The 19,861-nt window shown below is 46.3% G+C and overlaps 1 protein-coding gene across 3 annotated transcripts in view; it reads left to right on the top strand.

Moving 5' to 3' along the window:
- Window positions 1-19,861, top strand: part of ZNF423 (zinc finger protein 423) — a 244,856-nt gene that overhangs the window by 70,185 nt on the left and 154,810 nt on the right. The window lies entirely within an intron of this gene.

Genomic DNA, 19,861 nt, shown 5'->3' with positions numbered 1-19,861 from the left:
TTTGTTCCCTTCTCTCTTTTTTTTTAAATAACATTAAAATAAAAAGCAACTTTGTTTTTTTTCCCTCCCACTTACAATTCTGACAGTAATGATATTAGATTATTATTTTTTTTTTTTAAAAAAGACCCTTAGTGTTGTTTTTATCTTTTTATAAGCAATAAACTTCTAGCCAGTTTCCCTGTTCAACTCTTCCCCCTCCCCTGCGTCTTCCCACAATTCCACAGTTGTTCGGTAAAATTGCTTATAAGCATTCAAAGTGTCGCGAATTGATGCAAGGTGTTTTTGAGCCCCTGGGGTGAATGCAGTCATTTCTAAGGCAGGCATAGTTGGAAACAGGTGTGTATTTGTTTTCCGGATGCCTTAAAATCATGGTGCCATCTTCTAGGAAATTAATGTTAATGGAAGTGGTAGGGAACGTATTGGGGGGCCCATTACTATCAAGAAGGCCCAACCTAAGGCCCTGTTTCTCTGGGTTCGGGGCAGAACATTGGCAGAAGTTCTCCTCTCTGCCCAGCATGTTGATGGGTACAAAGCCAATTTCAGGATATGAGACGAGTGGGGAATCAAACTTGTAACTCTCCACCCCAGATCTTGCACCGGTCTGTTTACAATGACTGGTTCAGTATCTGAACTAAGTTTGAGCTCCATGGCAGTTTTAAAAAAGGGAGACATGAGATTGGGTGCCCAGAGCCACATGGCCATATTTGTAATTCTCTTGTTTTGTTGTTTATCAGCCATGTGTGATGGGCAGGGAATATGCCTTTATGCGTTACTGGTATCCCATAAGGCTTTTCAGCCTATTCCGTCTGGAACACACTTGAGTTTTCATATCGCAAAGAGAGAAAGCATTGAAGGCTGTATTGGAATTTGTAATGGGATGGAAAATGGTGTGCCTAATTTGCTTATCTATAAATTTTTGTGACATTTTCCTCTTGTGTGGCATAGCATTCAGCAAGTGGGTTTTCCCCCTCTCTGCTTAAGGCAGCTGAGTGTCCTGTGCAGGCCCAGATCAATATAGGTATTTATTTGGGTTGATAATGTTGCAATTGCAGATAATATAATATAACTAATGACTTCCTCAGGGATGCTGAAGTTTAGAAGACCCTGCAGCTTGGGAGCTGCGCAGGATCGTAGGCCGTAACTCTGAAGAATAGGATAAACCACCTACTTCCTTGGAATCCCTTAGAAATTCATTATGGCACACTAAAGTTTTATAATGCATGTCAAACCGGCTGCCTTGACATTGCTTGAAGTTAACCTCTGCTTTAGCCTCACCTCTTCATCTGGTTGAGACTTTCCTTCCTTCAGAACAAAAACAAGACCTTTCTTTTCATCTTAAATATATCCTATTTAAATTTGGACGTCCGTAACCATCCAGTTTCCTAGATGCTTATTTAATGCATGGTGGCAGTGTCCTGCTATGGTACGTGGAATTTGAGTGTATTTACAAACGTCGTAGAAGTCAAGTCGATACATTTTATGCTGTCCACATGCTCTTAACACATTTGCGGGACGTTGGTGGCCTGAATAGGGATAAGGTATGAATGCACAGTTGCTTCTTTACCTAGCCTGACGTTTCCAATTTCTGTAATGCTTGTATTGTGTCAGTACAAGTAGCTGTAATGAGACCCACAATGATAAATATAAGTTCTAGGCTACGTTCATGACCAAAACTATTCCAAAACTACTATTCCAAACTACTATTCCTTCCAAATTAATCTTCAGTAGGATGGCAAACCATCTTTTATGGGCAAAGAAAGCTGGGTGGTGGCAAAGCAGCTTAAAAATATTCTAAATAAATATGAGCATATTTTACACGAACCAGTAGTAAAGAAGCCAGGAAAACCTTTCTAGGCGTACAGTGTTATCAATTCTTGCCTGCCTGGATTTTTAAAAAATCCCTGATGCTTTTGTGTAATGCAACCCTCCCCCCTCCCCCAATAGGCATTCGTGCAAACTGGAACCAAAACAACCCAACTGGTAACAGTTAGAACCTACAACGGTGGAATGTCTTTATTGTTGTTAAAATTATATTAGTTTTATTGTGCACAATAAAAAAAAAAACAACTGTAGGAATTAAAAACTTATGTCCAGCCCATAGGCTATTGCAAACCAGTATGCTCTGAACTATGTGAACCAAAAGGCTGACGTGTTTTGGCCCTTATAGGGTCTTCTTTGGCCCTTATAGGGTCTTCTTCAAAGATCTGGTTTCAACACACACCAGTTCTTAACACATATAAAAGAGATACAGCAGCCAATAAAAGCTCCCAAGTAAGAGCTGTAAAGTATCGGAGTCACTTAACAAAAGAAGATGTCTAGTTTTCAGTCTTTAGCCCTCTTCCAAAGGCTGCCCCAAATTTTCAATGGTGTGTTTTCTTATTAGCGCATGTATTGCACTTCACTCATTGCAAGATTTCGGCACAGAATACTGGATGCCTCATTTCCAAATCTGTTCTCCCAATTCCTGCCTTGTGCCTACTTTATGGTCTTCCACCCTCTAGAGCAGGGGTAGTCAACCTGTGGTCCTCCAGATGTCCATGGACTATAATTCCTATGAGCCCCTGCCGGCAAACAGGTTGACTGCCCCTGCTCTAGAATACCGCCTGCAAATGTGTTTTTGAAAAGGTTCGTGGGCTACTTAGAAAGATTATTTGACGTTTGAATCTCCTTTCCCACAAAATAATTAGTATTGTTCTCTGCGCTAATTGTTCTGGAAGAACTATGGCCCCCGGTTCTCGCAATCCCCGGTTGGGTTATGGTCCCCAGACAAAATCCCCACAGAAAAACAGAGCGTAGGAAGAATCCATACTTTGATTAAAGACATATACAGGGTGACTACTGCACACTGGGCAGTCTTGTTCTTTTCAAGCATTGCTTTCCCTTCACAGGGGATTTCAGGAGCAATCCTAAACATGTACCCCAAAATAAGTCCTGCCTTATTCCTTGGGGCTTAAGTGTTTTTAGGAGTGCAATTATACAGTGCAGTTTGAAGCAAAGGTGTGCTGATCTAAGTTTGGGTTTATCACACCTGAATACCACTTAGTGAATACCCCATTCTGCGAGCAGGTTATCTTTGCCCCTGACACACATTGTGTGCTTGTCCCAGCAAGCCACTGGGTTTGCAGAAACACATGCAGATTTTCTTTACCTAAGACCGAAATAAGTAAATAACCTGAATTAATCTTTGGCGGGGTGGAGGAATGTGTTGTCTTTTTCGCGGTCTCAAAAACCGAGGGAGCGCTTTCCGTTCCAGCTCAGATTTCTTTTCAATCGACACCTATTTTCCCACCCGCTGGGACAGGGTGCCTTCCCATACATTTTTGTCTCTCCTGTTTCTCGGCTTGAGGATGGAGGATCTGCAGCGCATTAGCACATCAATGAACTGGACGCTATGAGGTTACGACTGGGGTCCCCGGGCGTTTTGTGAGGTCTTCTTCTGCTGTGGAGAACTTTACGGGTTGTCTGTTGCCAAAACGGCAGCAGAGCCGGGCGGAAGAGGTGCCAGCTCAAAGGGGGCTGGTATTTCTAAACAGCCATGTACAGTAGATGCTAGACTACGATGGAAACGGATCCTGCAGTGGCTAATTGTAGAACGCTGTGTCATCGAGGCCCTAGGTGTGCATTTTCAATATGGAGTGTATATCTGCAGTTCTAAATTGTCTTCAGGGTGCGACTTAAAGGAAGCCGCAATTGTCTTGTTACAGTGTGCAAAAGAGCTGGTGTCGCTTCATAGTAAAAGACCCAATTTGGATTCAGGTTGCCTTTGATTTCTATCTTGCCTATGGAACTAAGCAGGGCTTCGGACAGATGATCGGCTTGATTTGTGCTTGAGGCTGCATCCACACCTCATTGGGTATTGCACCATCAATACACAACAGGCATAACCTGTAGCTGGGGCTGTATCCCCTTGTTGGGTATTGCGCAATCCATGTGCAATAGCCAAATTTCACAGCTGGGGATGCATCCAGCCCTTCTTGCAGCCTCTGTCACGATTATCTGGCCCATGAATGAAATCTAGTTGGAAATGGTAGCTATAATGCCATCATGGTGTAATATCCAGTAGACAGGTACCGATGCCCAGCCCCGACAGGACAGCTGGGAGTCTGAGTAACCCAGGTGAAGAAGGCAAGAGTAATCATGAGCTCGTATCACTACCTCAACCACCTGATTTTGCTGCTTATGCCAAGCCTCCTTTCTTACCTTGTTTTCCAAAGTATTCACAGTGGCCTACACAGGGTTAAATCCAAGGATGTCTTTCCATGAGAAGGATTCCTTTGCTAAGAAGAAGGTGCTTTGGGATCTGGCCTGTAGTCTCATTTAACCCTAATGGCAATCCAAGACAATGGGTTGGGTCTAGACCAGGGGGAGTCAACCTGTGGTCCTCCAGATGTCCATGGACTACAGTTTCCATGAGCCCCTGCCAGTGTTTGCTGCCAGGGGCTCATGGGAATTGTAGTCCATGAACATCTGGAGGACCACAGGTTGACTACCCCTGGTCTAGACTATATCTTTTGCTCTCCCAAGATACTTCTGTCAGCAGAACCGGAGACATGATCACATGAAGCTGCCTTCGACTGAATCAGACCCGAATCTAGTCTGATTGGCAGTGGCTCTCCTGGGTCTTTTCCATCACCAGCTTACAGATCCTTTAACTGAGATGCTGGGGATTGGACCTGGGGGCCTTCGGCATGCCAAGTAGAAGATCTACTGCTTTTCCTGCCTCCCTGCCCTTCTGCTGCATCCCCTCCGTCTCCCCGAAAAGCTACGTTTGGGAGAGAGAGTCGGGGGCCTTCAAGTAATAGCATGAAGGGCAAATTGGAGGGAAGGGGGTTGCAGCAGGAAAAGGGAATCAATGGAAAATAAACCTCCCCTTCCGTTAGCGGGAAATTTAGTTTGGATTCAGCCCAATATGTTAAACGGCAAACTGCAAGCAGAGATTTGAACTTTTGTCCGAGTCCCCCAGTCCGAGTCCAGCATCTGACCCGCTTTTCCACCGTGGTTCTAGCCACCGATACACCGTGTCTCCGTGCATTTTCTTTAGAGCTGTTCCCTGGCATCTATGAATCCCACGTCAGTTATGCGCTGTGCAAAATAATACTTCCTTTGCTTGTCCAGGACTATTGGGACCTTGTTTTGCGCGAGGTGCATTAAAGCAACTCTCTGCTTTTGCGCTGCTCTCAGGATGAAGTTCCCCAAGGAATGTACCTTTTAGTTTATACAGCTGTAGCTGTAATGACCTACTAGTTTCCCCCCTTTATTTTTCTTTTGGCTGAGACAGACTGCTGTTTTATTTGACAGGAACCAGTTCTCTCTCATTAACCTGACCGGTGTTTGTGAATTTTTTAAAAATTAAAAAAAGGAAGTCTTTTGGAAGCGGGGAAGCAATGAAATAATTTGCTTCTTGTACCAAAGCGCTTCTAGAATGCATTCAATTCGGCCAGAAATTGTAACCTATTAGCACCGTCCACAAATTTCATAAGACTCCTGCTTCCCAGAAGAACCCCTTCATGGATTTGTAGTGTAATGGTTAGAATCGTGAATGAGGATCTGTGAGACCCAAGTTTGAAGCTCAACTCCACTCTGAAACTCACCAGCGTGGTTTACTGGTTAAGATCGATGGGCTTCAATCCGCAGAACCAAGTTTGATTCCCCACTCCTCCTCCACACGCAGCCTGCTGGGTGACCTTGGGTTAGTCACAGAACTCTCTCAGCCTCACAGGTTGCCTGTTGTGGGGAGAGGAGAGAAAAGGTGATTGTGACCATTTCTGCACCAGAGGCTTTGAGGCGGACTGCAGGCTAGAGTTTGAACCAGGTAACGTTGCTCCACCTCTTCCTGCTCCTGCATGGGGGAAGATTTGGCCCGGTGTACCCCATCCGCCCCGGATTCGTGCTCCCGCAATGAAGTTCCCAGTGCGGAAAAAGTCTGTAAGTCGCTTTGAGACAACTTTGGGGAGAGAAAAGCAGGGCATAAAAACGAATTCCCCACCTTCTCTACCCTTATTTGGGCGGGTTCCTGCCCCATCACTAAATGGCCAATGATGGACCAGGAGGAGGTGGGAAGGGGAGGGGTGCTGGCCCGGACTCCTCTCACTTCCAGGAGGGGTGGTGTGGCAGGGAGGTGTGGCCATCACTTCCCGGTAAGCCTAAAAATATTTCAACACTACCTCCATGGTCAGAGTGCTGAAAAAGGCTGCTAGGTGTGATACAGTGATAGACTTTCCATTAGGGACAGAAACTTACCCTGGCTTTTTGATCCCTCTCTGTCAGTACTGCCTGCTCTGACCGGCAGAATCTCTCTACCTGCTACCTGAAACTATTTAACTGGAGATGCTAGGGATTGAACTTGGGACCTTCTGCATGCAAACCATGTGCTCTTCCACTGCGCTATGGACCTCCCCCAGCTGGTCCATCATCAAAAGTGATATATCAGTTGACGTGACCACTATCTTAGGTATTCTTAGGTATTCCGGGGGGGGGAGTAGGTTTAATCTGCCCAAAGGTCCTGTCACCAGATCTCATGATTGTAAAGTCCTCAGTGAATAATGGGATCTTGTAATAGATAGTTAACGGAATTCCAGGAAAGCCTGTGCTAGGCTCGATGATGAATCACTTTCGTCTTGGCTGCGCTTAGTGACTCTGAAAACGAAAATACATTTCTTGATTATTTTGTTTCCTCTCCATTATTGAAAGGGCAGAAGTACCCTCGCCTAATGGACTCCAGAAAAGCCAGCGGGTGTCAAGGGCATACAACATCTCATGCATCCTTGTCACTTAAGTGCTGGGGAAATTTCAGAACTCGGCACACAGGACAAAGATGGGCTAAGCCCTCCCCACTCCGACTTGGGGCTGTTTCTTTATGCCCAGATCGCTGTGCATTGAGACGACGGGGGTCTGAATATCTCAGATATGTATACTGCCTGAGGTCTGAAAAGGGGCATTCATCCCCCTCTCCAAAAGTCTGGGTTTTTTTTCTTCTCTTTTCTCATTCGTAATGGAAAACAGTCCCAGGCGGGTAGCAGTCAGAGAACAAACGCTATTGCAGAAGTCCCCAAACTTTTCCGAGCCCGTGGGCACCTTTGGAATTCCGACACAGCATGGTGGGTACAGCCACAAAATGGCAGTCATGAAATGGCCGCCAACGGAGGCATCACCAGCTAGGCAGTGGCTGCCCATCTTGCCTTCAGGCCACTTTGTGCCGTCGTGGCACCTGCTGCCAAAGCAACACAGCCACACAAATTTCCAGTGGACGATCCGAAACCTTGCTGGGCACCTTGCAGCCCCACCTGACCCTGTCTGCTTTCTAAAACATACTTTGTGGGGGCCAGACGCCATGTTGGGAGCCCTTGCAGTGTTGCTTGAAGAATAAATAGATGGTTTCTGTCTATACTGCCCCCAACCCTGTTGGCTTGGGGCGGTTAACAACACTTAAAGCAATAAAATCATAACAAATCCTTCGTCGCACTGGCTTCTGGCAGCATGGTGTAGTGGTTAAGAGCGACGTCTTCTTCTTCTTCTTCTTCTTCTTCTTCTTCTTCTTCTTCTTCTTCTTCTTCTTCTTCTTCTTCTTCTTCTTCATCATTTCCTGTGGGGAGAGGCTCATCTCAGTGGATATTTCCAGTAGGAAGACCAGCATTTCCTGATGTGATTATCTGGCCTCAACTATAGGCCTGGTTGAACAACTCAGTCTTACAGGCCCTCCGGACTTGCTTCAGGTCTCAGATGGCCCAGGATCAAGTGAGTTTGGGAGAGTAGCCGTGTTGGGCTCTAGTTGAATCACTAGATATGAGTCCAGTAGCATCTTAGAGAACTACAAAAAATGTTGTTTTTTTATGCGGGGGTAAGCTTTCTAGAAAGCTTGTACCCCCAAATTGTATAGACCACCAAGCTGTCCTCAAAACCTTGGTGGCCTTTACTGTGCTACTGGACTTGAATCAAACAGGGGGTATCTTTATAGCTCCAGGAAAGATTTCATTGGTTCCTTCCAACCATCTGATCTCTGATGCAGTTCCTCTGCTGGCCATTTTGGTGGTGGCGCTGTGTGACAGAGAAGGCTGTAGCCAGCACTTTTCTCCTGTTGCAGAGAGAGGAAAGATAGGTAAGCTGCTTTGAGACTTCTTTGGGCAGTGAAAAGCTCAAAGTTGGGTATGAAAACCAACTCTTCTTCTGAGTGTACCAGCTGGGAACTGTCTGAAATCTCAACCCTGCCATGAATTTGTTAGGCCAGAAGAAAAAAGGAAATCACGAGGCACATAGTAGTCTTCTCTATGTTTATAGATGAAAAGTTTATAACATAAAGTCTAAATGGTCAAACATAAAGAGTCAACCAAAACGGGATCCTAGGTTAAGTGACCCGCTTTCTGTTTTATCTTCGTCAGTGGTTGCTCTGTAAAATGAATAGACAGGTAGACAATATATGCATGTAGAATTTCAAAACATAGTTCATAATTTTACAATTTTACAAAGCAGTATAACATACCTTCACTTTGCCCTCGACTAACCCACAAACCAGCGTTCTGTACCGGAGTTTAGATCTCAGAATCTAGGTAGGGTTGGCCTTGTTTAGTACTTGGATTTGAGACCACCAAGGAGGTCCAGGGTAGCCATGCAGAGAAAGGCACTGGCAACCCACCTCTGAATGTCTCTTTCCTTGAAAACCTTACTGGTGACCATAAGATGGCGATGACTTGATGTCAAAAATCTAAAATTAAACAATGGTTTCTGCATACAAACCGAATCTAGTTAACTTGCACCTGCATTTGAAGCATTAAAGTAGGATTCTAGAAGGGAATGTGGAGGAATGAGATGTATGTGCACGTTTTAGCAATGTGGTGATCTATATGCAGTCTTTTGTGTGGTGGCACCTCTATTACAGAGTGCCTTGCTCAGTGGTTTGCCTGCTGCCTGTTTTGCTGTCCTTCAGGAACCTGGTAAAATGTTTTGCTTCTTACCTGGGCATTCTTGTTGAGTGTGTTTTTGTTTTCCTTTGCCCTGGATCTTTGTTTATGGGACGTGTTTATTACAGTATCCAGTCTTCTGTTTTCCTTTTCCTGCTTTGTATTTGCCTTTTGCTGGCAGCGGTGAAGTTTAGGGCCTACTCCTGCTTTTCTTTGTGTTTAGATTGGGTACTGCTACTTATTTTTTGTAGATTATAGTTTTGAAAGACACCTCGAGATCTGGAGAGCTCCCAGAATCACAGGTGATCTCCGCGACGGAACCTTGGAGGGTAAACGCTGCAGCATGGAAGTCTCCCCCTGGCTCTGCTCAAACTCCATCCCAGAATCTCCTGGAATTTCCTGACATGGAGTTGGCAAACATTAGGAAGGGGGCTTTCTTTCCTTCTCTGTTTCCAGAGGCCGCCTGCTGTCAGCATGACAACCAAGCCAGACTGTATAAACCAGGGGTCGTCAAACTGCGGCCCTCCAGATGTCCATGGACTACAATTCCCATGAGCCCCTGCCAGCGAATGCTGGCAGGGGCTCGTGGGAATTGTAGTCCACGGACATCTGGAGGGCCGCAGTTTGACCACCCCTGGTATAAACGGTTTGGCTTTTCAGCCTGCAGGTCTTTTAAGTTAGTGAGTGGTTACCTGAATTCACGGGCTCCTGGAAGAACAAAAAACAGGAGAGAAACTTCGCTTTTCCTTTCCACAAGCGCCGTAAATTTAAAACTGCTTGGAGGAACAAAAGGAAGAAAGAAAAAGAAAAAAAAACCCCATGAAGGAGCCGGTCTGTCTTTCTCTGCATTTCTGGCTAGCAACCGCAAGAAGCATGGAAATTTTCCTAGTGCACATTTGAATGCTCTTGCCGGAGCCTCATTAAACTTGGCTTGTTTGCAAACACAGCTGGCGTGTGTCTCTCACTGCGTTTCGGGCTTGGGGAAGCCAGAATGCAGCCTCCCTCCGGTGCCAGCTGGCTTGGGGGAACTCTGCCAGCACAGCTTGGTCTTCTTCACATAGCCAGTTCCGGGGTGGCTAAATTGCGTTTCTTCAGAGGTCCCCGAAGGCTGCATAACCTGGGGCATGTCCAGATGGCCCACAATGTTCTCCCTTCCCCCCTCCAGGCTGGGGACGCTCTCTCCGTGCTGGATTGTACAGATGTGCACGGGGTATCTTGGCACAAGGACTGCCTTGCCCGTCCCTGTCCCGGATTTGAGGCTAGGCAGGGGCTGATGGAGGCTTGGGCGTTGTTCATCGTGGCAGATTGCAGCCTGGGCTGTGCAAAACGAGACCGTGGCACCGTACCTGGAACGTGCCATTCCTGGCTGCGGGGAGAGACTCTCTTGAGCGTTCAGGGAAAATGTAGATTCTTTTTTTTACCGGAGAAGAATGTAGGCTGAAGCCTTCTCTGTCTTCAAAATGGAGGTGGGCAAAATGGAGAAGGTACAGAGGAGAGCGATGAGGAGGATCTGGGGCCTGGGGACCAAGCCCTATAAGGAAAGGTTGAGGGACTTGGGAATGTTCAGCCTGGAGAAGAGGAGGTTGAGAGGGGACATGATGGCTTGAAGGATTTGAAAGGTTGTCACTTGGAGGGAGGGAGGGAACGGTTCCTGTTGGCAGCAGAGGACAGGACCCGCAGTATGGGGTTTAAAATATATGTAGAATGGTAATGGCTCAATATCAGGAAAATGTTTTTCACAGTCAGAGTAGTTCAGTGGAATCTGCTGCCTAAGGAGGTGGGGAGCTCCCCTTCACTGGCAGTCTTTGAGCAGCGGCTGGACAGATACTAACCCGGATGATTTAGGCTGATCTTGCATTGCAATATCTCTTAGCCTCCCCTCCCGCACAGGGTGTCTGTTGTGGGGAGAGGAAAGGAAAGGCGACTGTAAACCGCTTTGAGCCTCCTTCGGGTAGAGAAAAGCGGCATATAAGAACCAACTCTTCTTCTTCTTCAGTAATATCAGGGGTCTCTCAGCCTCACCTCCCTCACAGGGTGTCTGCTTTAAACTTTTCTTCATGTGTGTGTGTGTGTTTGTGTGTGTGTTCAATGCACTTGGGAGGCTTCAGGGTACCCCACTGCTCCAGACACATCAGGTCTGCCTCTACATAACATCCCCCTCTTTTTCTACAACAGATTTACTCCAGTTACTCTTTCTAAATGCAGCTTGGCCCCCTCCAGGGTCTCCCTTTAACCTCTTTTAGTTAGAAGTTTAGTTAACTGAACTTCTTCCCCCCTCCCCAACATTTGCAATGTGACCGTGCTGTAATATTTCTTTAAAAAGCATGGCTTCCGCGAACCTCCTTCTCCCTCCAGTTACAGATCTTCTAATGCGGGTGTCTCCCCCTCCCCACTTTTCCTTTTAGTTCCAAGTGCCTTGCTTGTGATGACTAAAACAGCTGTCTGGATTTCTATTCCAGTTCTGCGTTAGACGTTTTCCCATCCAGGCTTCGTTTCACGATTTCTACACAAGCAGCTTCTTGGCAGATTTGTCTCTGCGCCTCTTTCATGGCTTAAGTTCACAACTCGCTCTTAGCTTTCTGGAGACATTGGATGTGATCTTTGTTTAAAAAACTGTAGCAAAGAGAGAGAGAGAGAGAGAGAGAGAGAGAGAGAGAATGAAACCCAAACCCCGTAGCAAAATTTTGTAATATAATGGTAAAGCCTTTTACCCAGTCCCCATTTGATGATGAGATGCGATCGCTATGTCTGCCCCAGTGTATCCAAAACAGCTGATCGTTTAACTACGCTTTGGTTCCAGGATTAAAACTGGAGGCGTGCCTTCACTGTTGGTGCCCCAAAGGCTTATTTTCCACGTTTTCTTGTTTGGACCGAGATTGTCTGCGTGATTCACTGATCTGAATGCAACTCTTGATGGATTGGAAGAGGGAAAAAGCAGGATAGAGACTCATACAGAGGCATGACAGCAACCTCTGCTGTAGGAATATGTTTGGGGGTTCATGCGAGCCTTATCAATATTTATCCTGTTTGCTTCTTAAGGCACATTTTGGGATTTACTTATCTCTCTGTGTTATATGTCCTCGAGCCTTATTTAAGGCAACCCTATGAACTAATGACCTTGAAAATATCCAGTCATTAACAGGCTTGCTCAGGTCTTGCAAACTGAAGGTGGTGGTTGCCTTTATTGAATCAATCCATCTCATGTTGGGTCTTCTTCTTTTTCTTCTACCTGCAGCTTTTCCTAGCATTATTGCCTTTGCCAGTGAGTGTTGTCTGTTCATGGGCTTAGAATCAGAGTAGCTCCACAATCTCACCCTCTCTTTCTAAAGTTGAGGTCTCCTGGAAAAGGAACTGTTTTCACCAAGATGATCAAAGTCTCATCAGAAAAGATAGGTAAGACCTTGACTAATTGATTTTCTAATGAACTCCACCCCACACAGGGAAAACACTTCCTAATGGACTTGCTAATGAACTCCACTCAGACCCATGAAAAGCCTAGTTCCACTCCATCCACTGGGAGACTCCCAGAGAAGACAGGAATGGGATGCATTAACCCCCCCCCCGAGAAGTAAATAAAATGCCCAGCAACTGTTCACACACTGCGTACTTTGACATAGAGAGATTCCCATCTTGATGTGCCCTGCCTGTGAAGATGCCAGCTACAGTTATGGCAAAACGTCATGAACTATAACTACCAGACCACAGCCATGCAACTGGAAAACCCTCAACAACCAGAGTATCTTTACCTGGTCATGAAGGTTATCTTCTTTCTGGTATTAGGGAAAGAGAACTGGTATAACCAAGAAGGAATTGCTGGCCATGGCTTACTTCCCTGGGGACAGTTTCTGCTCACCCCATGTGAGCTGCTAATTACACCCTTGTCCAAACTGTCACAATGGCAAGGTCATAATTTTCCATACAGGAAAGACTAGCAGGATTGAAGTGATGTCCTCCAAGTAAGTCTAGTGTAAATGGACAAAGACGTAAAGCAAAATTTCATATATTGCTCTATCTGCTGACTTGAACAAAGCCCCTCATACAGTCAGCTCAGGGGAAGTTGACATAGAAATTTATGTTTGCTTGTAGAACATTTGATAGCCATCAGTTTCAAAGGAAACTAACTTGTAAACATATTTGCTTGCTTGACACAAAGGCAAAGGGTGAGTGGCCGGAATGGAGGAGAAGGGTTGTGGAATCCATTTTTCTTATCCAGAGAGCGTCTCCAAGATGCTTTAACTCAGTCTATGTATTTACTGTTTGAATCAGTCAGTATGCTCATTCTCATTGAAGTTTCTGATGTGCAGAAATGGTAGTGGTTGAGAAAACTGAATCGATAATATCACATAGGTGAAGTCGCTTCAGCTAAAGATTAAAACCAGGGCCACATCTGCATAGGGGTCAATTATGTGCGGTCATTGCTCTACAGTGGTAGTTCAGAATCGGTTCTTCCTGTGCTGAGAAACCAGTCTAGTTGCAAACGGAGACTACTTTGCAATGGCTATGCAGTATCGAACTCTGCATGTGCGCGGACCAGTAGTGCAATGTTAACACGGTTCAAACGGAAGGCCACGAGGTAAAAAAGTTGACATTTGCCTCTTGTTTTTCAGTGACTGTCTTCAAAGCCAGAAGAAAAATACAACTCCTAGACAGTGCCTTTTTTCCCCCAGGTCAGTTGACGATCTCGTCTAGGGTTGTGTGGTTCGGCTCAATTCGACTGCTTGGTGATCACCACCATCTGAGGCGGCCAGTGCTGCGCTGTGGAGAGGAGGGGTGGCGGCATGCCATCCGACGGCCACACGTAGTCACTGCGCCTGTGTGTGGCCGCCGGCTAGCGTGCTGTTGCTGCCCCGCCTCTCCACGCTGTGGCGCTGGCCTCCCACGTGCCCCTTCGGACTTCAGTGATCACTGGGGTGGCCGAACCGAGCCGAACCGCACAACCCTCTCATCCCTGCTGTGGGGAACAGCAGAGACAATGCAGCAGATGTTGAATTTCCATTTGGTCTTGTTGATTTTTTTCCCTCTACACAAAACAATCAGGGCAATTTCTTAAGACTCCGCATGGATTTTATTGGCCCATCTGAACACCAGCTTTCAATCCTGAAAGGGTGGCCACTTCTGTCCCGTCTCTGTTTGTGCATCTCGCCTGCCCCTCCCCAGCTCTTGATGAAAGTATTACTGTGTCAGGTAAATGTTATTGATGTTTATTTTTTCTTTAAAAAAAACAAAACAGAGAGACATTCGTAGATTGTATTTCATGTTAAGATGAATCCTGGTTTCTCGCGAGCGCTTTTTGCCGTCCCTGCCGTTTGAATCCAGCACGGCTTGTGGGACTGGCTGGCAACCATAAGCGTGTCGTTTCCTGTAATAATTCCAAGAGGTTATTAAATGAAGAGCGAGCACACTCACAAAGCGCCTGGGTTGTTATCTTTTACTTCGCAGATTCCCTGCACCTTCTGCCAAAGAGCGGTTTTCAGGAATGTTGCACTTAGCAAGTTTGTTATCGGTCTGGTTAATGCCGTTTTTGTGCCTTCCTTCATCCCCCCCCCCCAAAAAAAAATCTGAAACAGGAATTGGCCTTTGGGAGCCTGCTGCATTTTAAATCTGTCCCTCGGAATGTCGTTCTGAATGTTGCCTTCCGAGGGAGAATGGCAGGCATGAGTTAAACAGGAAAGCGGAGAGGTCAAGGAGTGCAGTGATTAGCCTCTTTCTCCCTTTGCATTTATTTATACTGCATGTGGCTTCCCGTCTGTTGGCTGTGCGGCTTCCAAAACCCTTTGACGAGAAGATGAATTGAAGCACTCGTGGATACAAGAGAAGGAATGTGCTGTTCTCTGCAGTTGCTTTTGAAATTAGGGTGGCTCTTGGACTTTGCCAGACCTGATGGATGGAGGGCAGTGGTGATGTAATCGGCCCGGTCCCTAAGCCCCAGTTGAAGGATGAGAAGTGGTCATTGGGACTGAGCACTTCTTTCTCAAGCTGGTCGCTCTCATGCTATCCCTCATGCTGGCTTCGTGAAGAAGAGTTGGTTCTTATATGCCGCTTTTCTCTACCCGAAGGAGTCTGTGAGCGGCTTACAATCGCCTTCCCTTTCCTCTCCCCACAACAGGCACCCTGTGAAGTGGGTGAGGCTGAGAGAGCCCTGATATTACTGGAAAAGAAGAGGAGTTGGTTCTTATATGCTGCTTTTCTCTACCCGAAGGAGTCTCACAGCGGCTTACAATCTCCTTCCCTTTCTTCTCCCTACAACAGACACCCTGTGAGGGAGGTGAGGCTGACAGAGCCCTGATATTAATGAAGAAGAAGAGGTGTTGGTTCTTATATACCGCTTTTCTCTACCCGAAGGAGTCTCTAAGCGGCTTACAATCTCCTTCCCTTTCCTCTCCCCACAAAAGACACCCTGTGAGGAAGGTGAGGCGGAGAGCCCTGGTATTTCTGCGTGCGCCATGGGGAGGGGGGGTAGGGAGCGCGCAGGCTCCGGAGCTCCCCCCCCCCCCCCCCGCCACGGCCCGGTACCAAGGCCTCCACGGCCTGGTACCGGGCCATGGTCCAGTGTTTGGGGACCACCGTTAGGCAGATTAGTAGCAGTTGTAGTAGGGGGGGGGCTTGGGGGCCATTTGGAAGCGATGGTTTGGGTTGACTTCAACCAAATGCCTGGTGGAGGAGCTCCCCTTTGCAGGCCATGTGGAACTGTTTAGGATGTTCTGCTTTGCATAGTGCAAGTGTTCATTAATGGGTTTGTGTCCTACAAGTTATGAGTATAGCCCATAGCTCGGATGGCATCATTTTACAAGGTCAGTAGAGACTTCTGTGAAACTGGCATCTACCAGCTTGCGTATCCATGCTCACTAAATCCATGATCAGAGCCAGTAGTGTCTTTTCGAATACCGATATGGGGGTTGAACATCAGTATCATGCCTTGGCCATGAACTTCCCAAAGGCATCCGGTTGGCCATCGTTGAACACATAATGGTTGACTTAATGACATCTCGTGCCCTAATCCTGCCGGGCGGTGATTATGTTAGCAGTCACGGCGATACAAGGCTACATAATTCTAAGCAGCCTGGGTCAGCTTTTGAGGGTGGGTTGATGGTTGAACTGGTATATAGATCTTGGAACGGAAAGCAGATTCTGCTGGCAATGACCCTGAGTGCCGGGTCTCTAGGTAGGTCTGCAAAATATTCTGCTGGCTGAATCAAGACGGTGCTAGCTCACGAGGTCTAGGGAGTTCATCATCTCTTGATAGCTCTTCTCCTCGATGGCCGTGTGCCATTTGGGGAAGAGGGTTCGGAAAATGGGTCGTGTGTTTCTCTCCCTGAGCAGGAAGAGTAGACCAAATGCCATTTGACCATCGGAACAGCTTGGCTATTCAAACTTTTGTTCCTCTTTGGTTTGCTGTCTTCAGGATGGACGCTCTGGACCGATGACCTATAACCACCCCTGGCCTCGAGAAGGGAGGGCAGCCATCCAGACAAATCCCTCCCTTGCTCTTCAGGCAGAAACTGCCGGAATGGCTTCTTTTCAACCTCTTTATGGATTCCCCCTCCTCCTCCCATCTGTCTCAATTCATATTGTCCAGGAGTTTTTCCTAGTCTCATCCCTGTACTCGGGACAGATTGTGTTCCGCAGAAGGCTGTGTTTCAAGCCCTAGTGAGGACTTCAGTCCTTCTGTGCTGAACAATTTGGCCACTGCTTGATAGTGGAGGAAGTCCATTCCAGTGCGGGTGGTTGGTTGCAGTTCTTGGAAATTGTGGGGAATGGAGCGCGTAGATCTATCCCCAGCACACACTTTGCCTAAAGAAGGTCCCATGTTCAGTCCCAGCAGCTCTAATTAAAATCTCTCGGGCAAAAGATGCCCGGAAAGGTCAGAGAACTGCTGTCCATCCAAGTAGACAGTCCATTTTTTTTACTGCTCCATGTTGCTTGTTGTTTCACTTCATTCATTATTGTTAATCTAAGTTACCTGTATTGTTTCTGTTCTGTTTGATGTGAACCGCCCTGAGCCTTCGGGGAGGGTGGCATATAAATATAATAAATAAATAGATAGGTAGATAAACCAGTGATCTGGACTCCGTGTAGGGTAGCTTCGTTTGTTCTTTTTCATATGAATTCACGCAAGCCGTCCGGGGACTGGTAGAAGGAAACCTTGTGATGTGAAGCAGCTAGGAGGGGGATACATTGAATTAGGGGTCTCTAAGGGTTATTTCTTTGGGGTCAGCAAATTCTCCCATTCGTCTTCCCCTTTCAGTTCGGCAACCCGATGGGTGGGGGAAGGGAGAGGTGAGATGAAGCAAAGCTGGACACAGGAAGCTGGCGCATGGATCAGCAATGTAGACCTTGTTTTTTCCACAATAGAACTTGTTCTCCTATCAGGTCCTTTTCTAGTCAATGGTGATGCACAGGCTCAATGCCTGTTTGTCTCTCCTGGAGTCCCAAACTCCGGATTGGCTATCAGTTTCGGGTTTTGTGTGCACACAAGCTCCGTTTGTTTCAGTAAAGGCTGGTTGCAGCATTAGGAAATGCTCGCTTTTTCAACAGGCCGTTGGATTTGCTCAGGATTCCTGAAGCGTTGTCCCATCCAAGTGGGTCCGTGGGATTTATGGGTTCTCAGCACATTTGAAAGCCTAGCTGTCTAGGCGGATAAACAGGAAACTAGAATCTTGAGTTTTCTCTCTCTTCTTTTTCAAACGTTTCATCTGAAGATTTATGGCCCTTTTCTGTTTCCAGGAGATACTGCATAATGTCTTCGCTACCTGAAATCCATGCATTAGAGCAGGGGTAGTCAAACTGCGGCCCTCCAGATGTCCATGGACTACAATTCCCATGAGCCCCTGCCAGCATTCGCTGGCACGGGCTCATGGGAATTGTAGTCCATGGACATCTGGAGGGCCGCAGTTTGACTACCCCTGTATTAGAGGATATTTCTTCCTGGTATATCTTTTATTGATAGTGTGTTTCTCTTGTGTTTTTTTTTTCTTTTCGTTGTTGTCACAGATGGTATTCTGAATAGGTTTCCTTCCCTGCCTCTGGAATTTCATGGCATCATAATGTGCAGATAATATATGTATAAGAAGACATCTTTAAGTAGAAAATGGGCATAAGGAAGATCCGTTTTCACATTTCTCTTTTCTCAATAACAGTTGCTGCAAGCTCAGACACCCTGAGGAATTGTGGGAAGGGACAACTATGGAAAACTCCTACCACACAATCCAAAATCTTTTTGAGGATTCTGTGGCCTCTTGGGGGAATGAACGGGCTAATTTCCCTCCCCTATATCTTCCTATAACTGTTATCCATATTCTGTGTCTCCATTTTAGGGCGTTCCCTCCTGTTTTCCTTTTGGTTAATTTACAAAGTCACCCCCCTCCCCCCGCATATCTGGAGAGCCCCCCAAGTACATAGAAACATCTAACGTGCTTGTGGGTGGCCTGATTATATTGCATTCATAATGGCTGCAGGAGCCAGAAATGTTACTATTAAATATAGTAGTTAAAAAAAAGACACAAATGTACATGGTTAGACAGATTCGGAGAACCATCTCCAATGCATTGGGTGTGACCAGATGTTGAGGCTGTGGTGTTCATCAAAATTCAGGGGGAAACGAAAAGCCATGTCCCCAAACCAGACTGTGCAACACGGCCATGCCAGCCAATTTATTATTAATTAATTCCACTAATGGTATGAAATGATGGCTTCATAATTTGCTTGTATGCAGTGACCATCAAGAAGCACAGTTGAAGGGTGGAGGTACACACACAGAATTGAATATCTAAATCCAGCTGCGGCCATCACATCTGGAGACTGTGAAATTTGGCTCAAAATTCATAGAATTCATTGCCACAATGGGTGGTGGTGGTAGCTGAAAAGAATACTGAAGAAATCCACAGAAGATAGCTCTGTCGGTGACCATTGGCCAAGGTGGATGAATGGAACCACAGCAGCCATAGGACAAGATGAGGTGGTAGCTCCAGGTCTGGATCCCCAAAACAGTGTGGTGATTTGCTCGTTTATTAATACAACACCCTTTCTGATTGGAGCAGTAGCAGCATGGTAGTGTCTTGGCATCCCTTCTCTGCAATGACTCTTATCTACCACTGGAGGGGTCCTGTCTTGACTGCCTCAGAGCTGCTGCACGTAGGCCCTAGTAGACTGCGTCAGCAGCACAGGAATTTGGACCATTTTGGGCCCTAAGCCCACATCAGTTTACCAAGAATTAGCCTAGGCTTCAGGAAGAGCAGCTGTCCAAAAGGGTAAGGCAATGGACAGTATTGTGGATAGTATTCAGAGTCTCATAGAACTATCTAGCTATATTTCATATATTTTTGCCCCTGCATCAATGAAGAGAAGAGGGACAGTAATATGGACAATGAGATTAGGTGGGTCGCAACTCAAGAGAGGGTCTTCTGAGTAGATTCTTCTGTTCCGTTCCGCTGCCATCTTCCTCCGGGGTCTGAAGACTCTTGTTTTTTTTTTTGTTTCATTTGGCATTCCTTCAGTGATCCTTCTTCCCCCTCCCCAGTGTTGTGTTTGTGTGTTTGTGTGTTTGTGTGTTTGTGTGTTTGTGTGTTTGTGTGTTTGTGTGTTTGTGTGTTTGTGTGTGTGCTGCTGTTCGTTTTTTGTACGCATTTTAGCTCTGGTTTTAATGGGTGGGTTTTAAAAGTTGGTTTCAAAACGTGATTTCATCGTTTCTGTTTTAATGCATTAGATGCTTTGGTGGCCCTTGTAGGGGCAGAAAGGTGAACTGTACACTGAGTAAAACAAAATAAGTAAGTAAATAAGTAACACACTGGCCCTTGGCCTCCAGTCCTCAGCTGCACCACTGATACCCCCGAATATCCATTGATGACACAGTGATACCGATGGGAGACAGTGAACACCTTCACTGAGGACTTATCAGGAATATCTAGTTGGATGTTGTAGGAAACAGCCATTTTCCAGTCTAAATAACGGCACAGAAGAATACGTGGGAT

This window comes from Paroedura picta, chromosome 14 (genome assembly GCF_049243985.1).
Source record: "Paroedura picta isolate Pp20150507F chromosome 14, Ppicta_v3.0, whole genome shotgun sequence".
Lineage (NCBI taxonomy): Eukaryota > Metazoa > Chordata > Lepidosauria > Squamata > Gekkonidae > Paroedura > Paroedura picta.
Note: the sequence above shows the minus strand (reverse complement) of the source record. Positions and strands in the feature narration are given on the sequence as shown.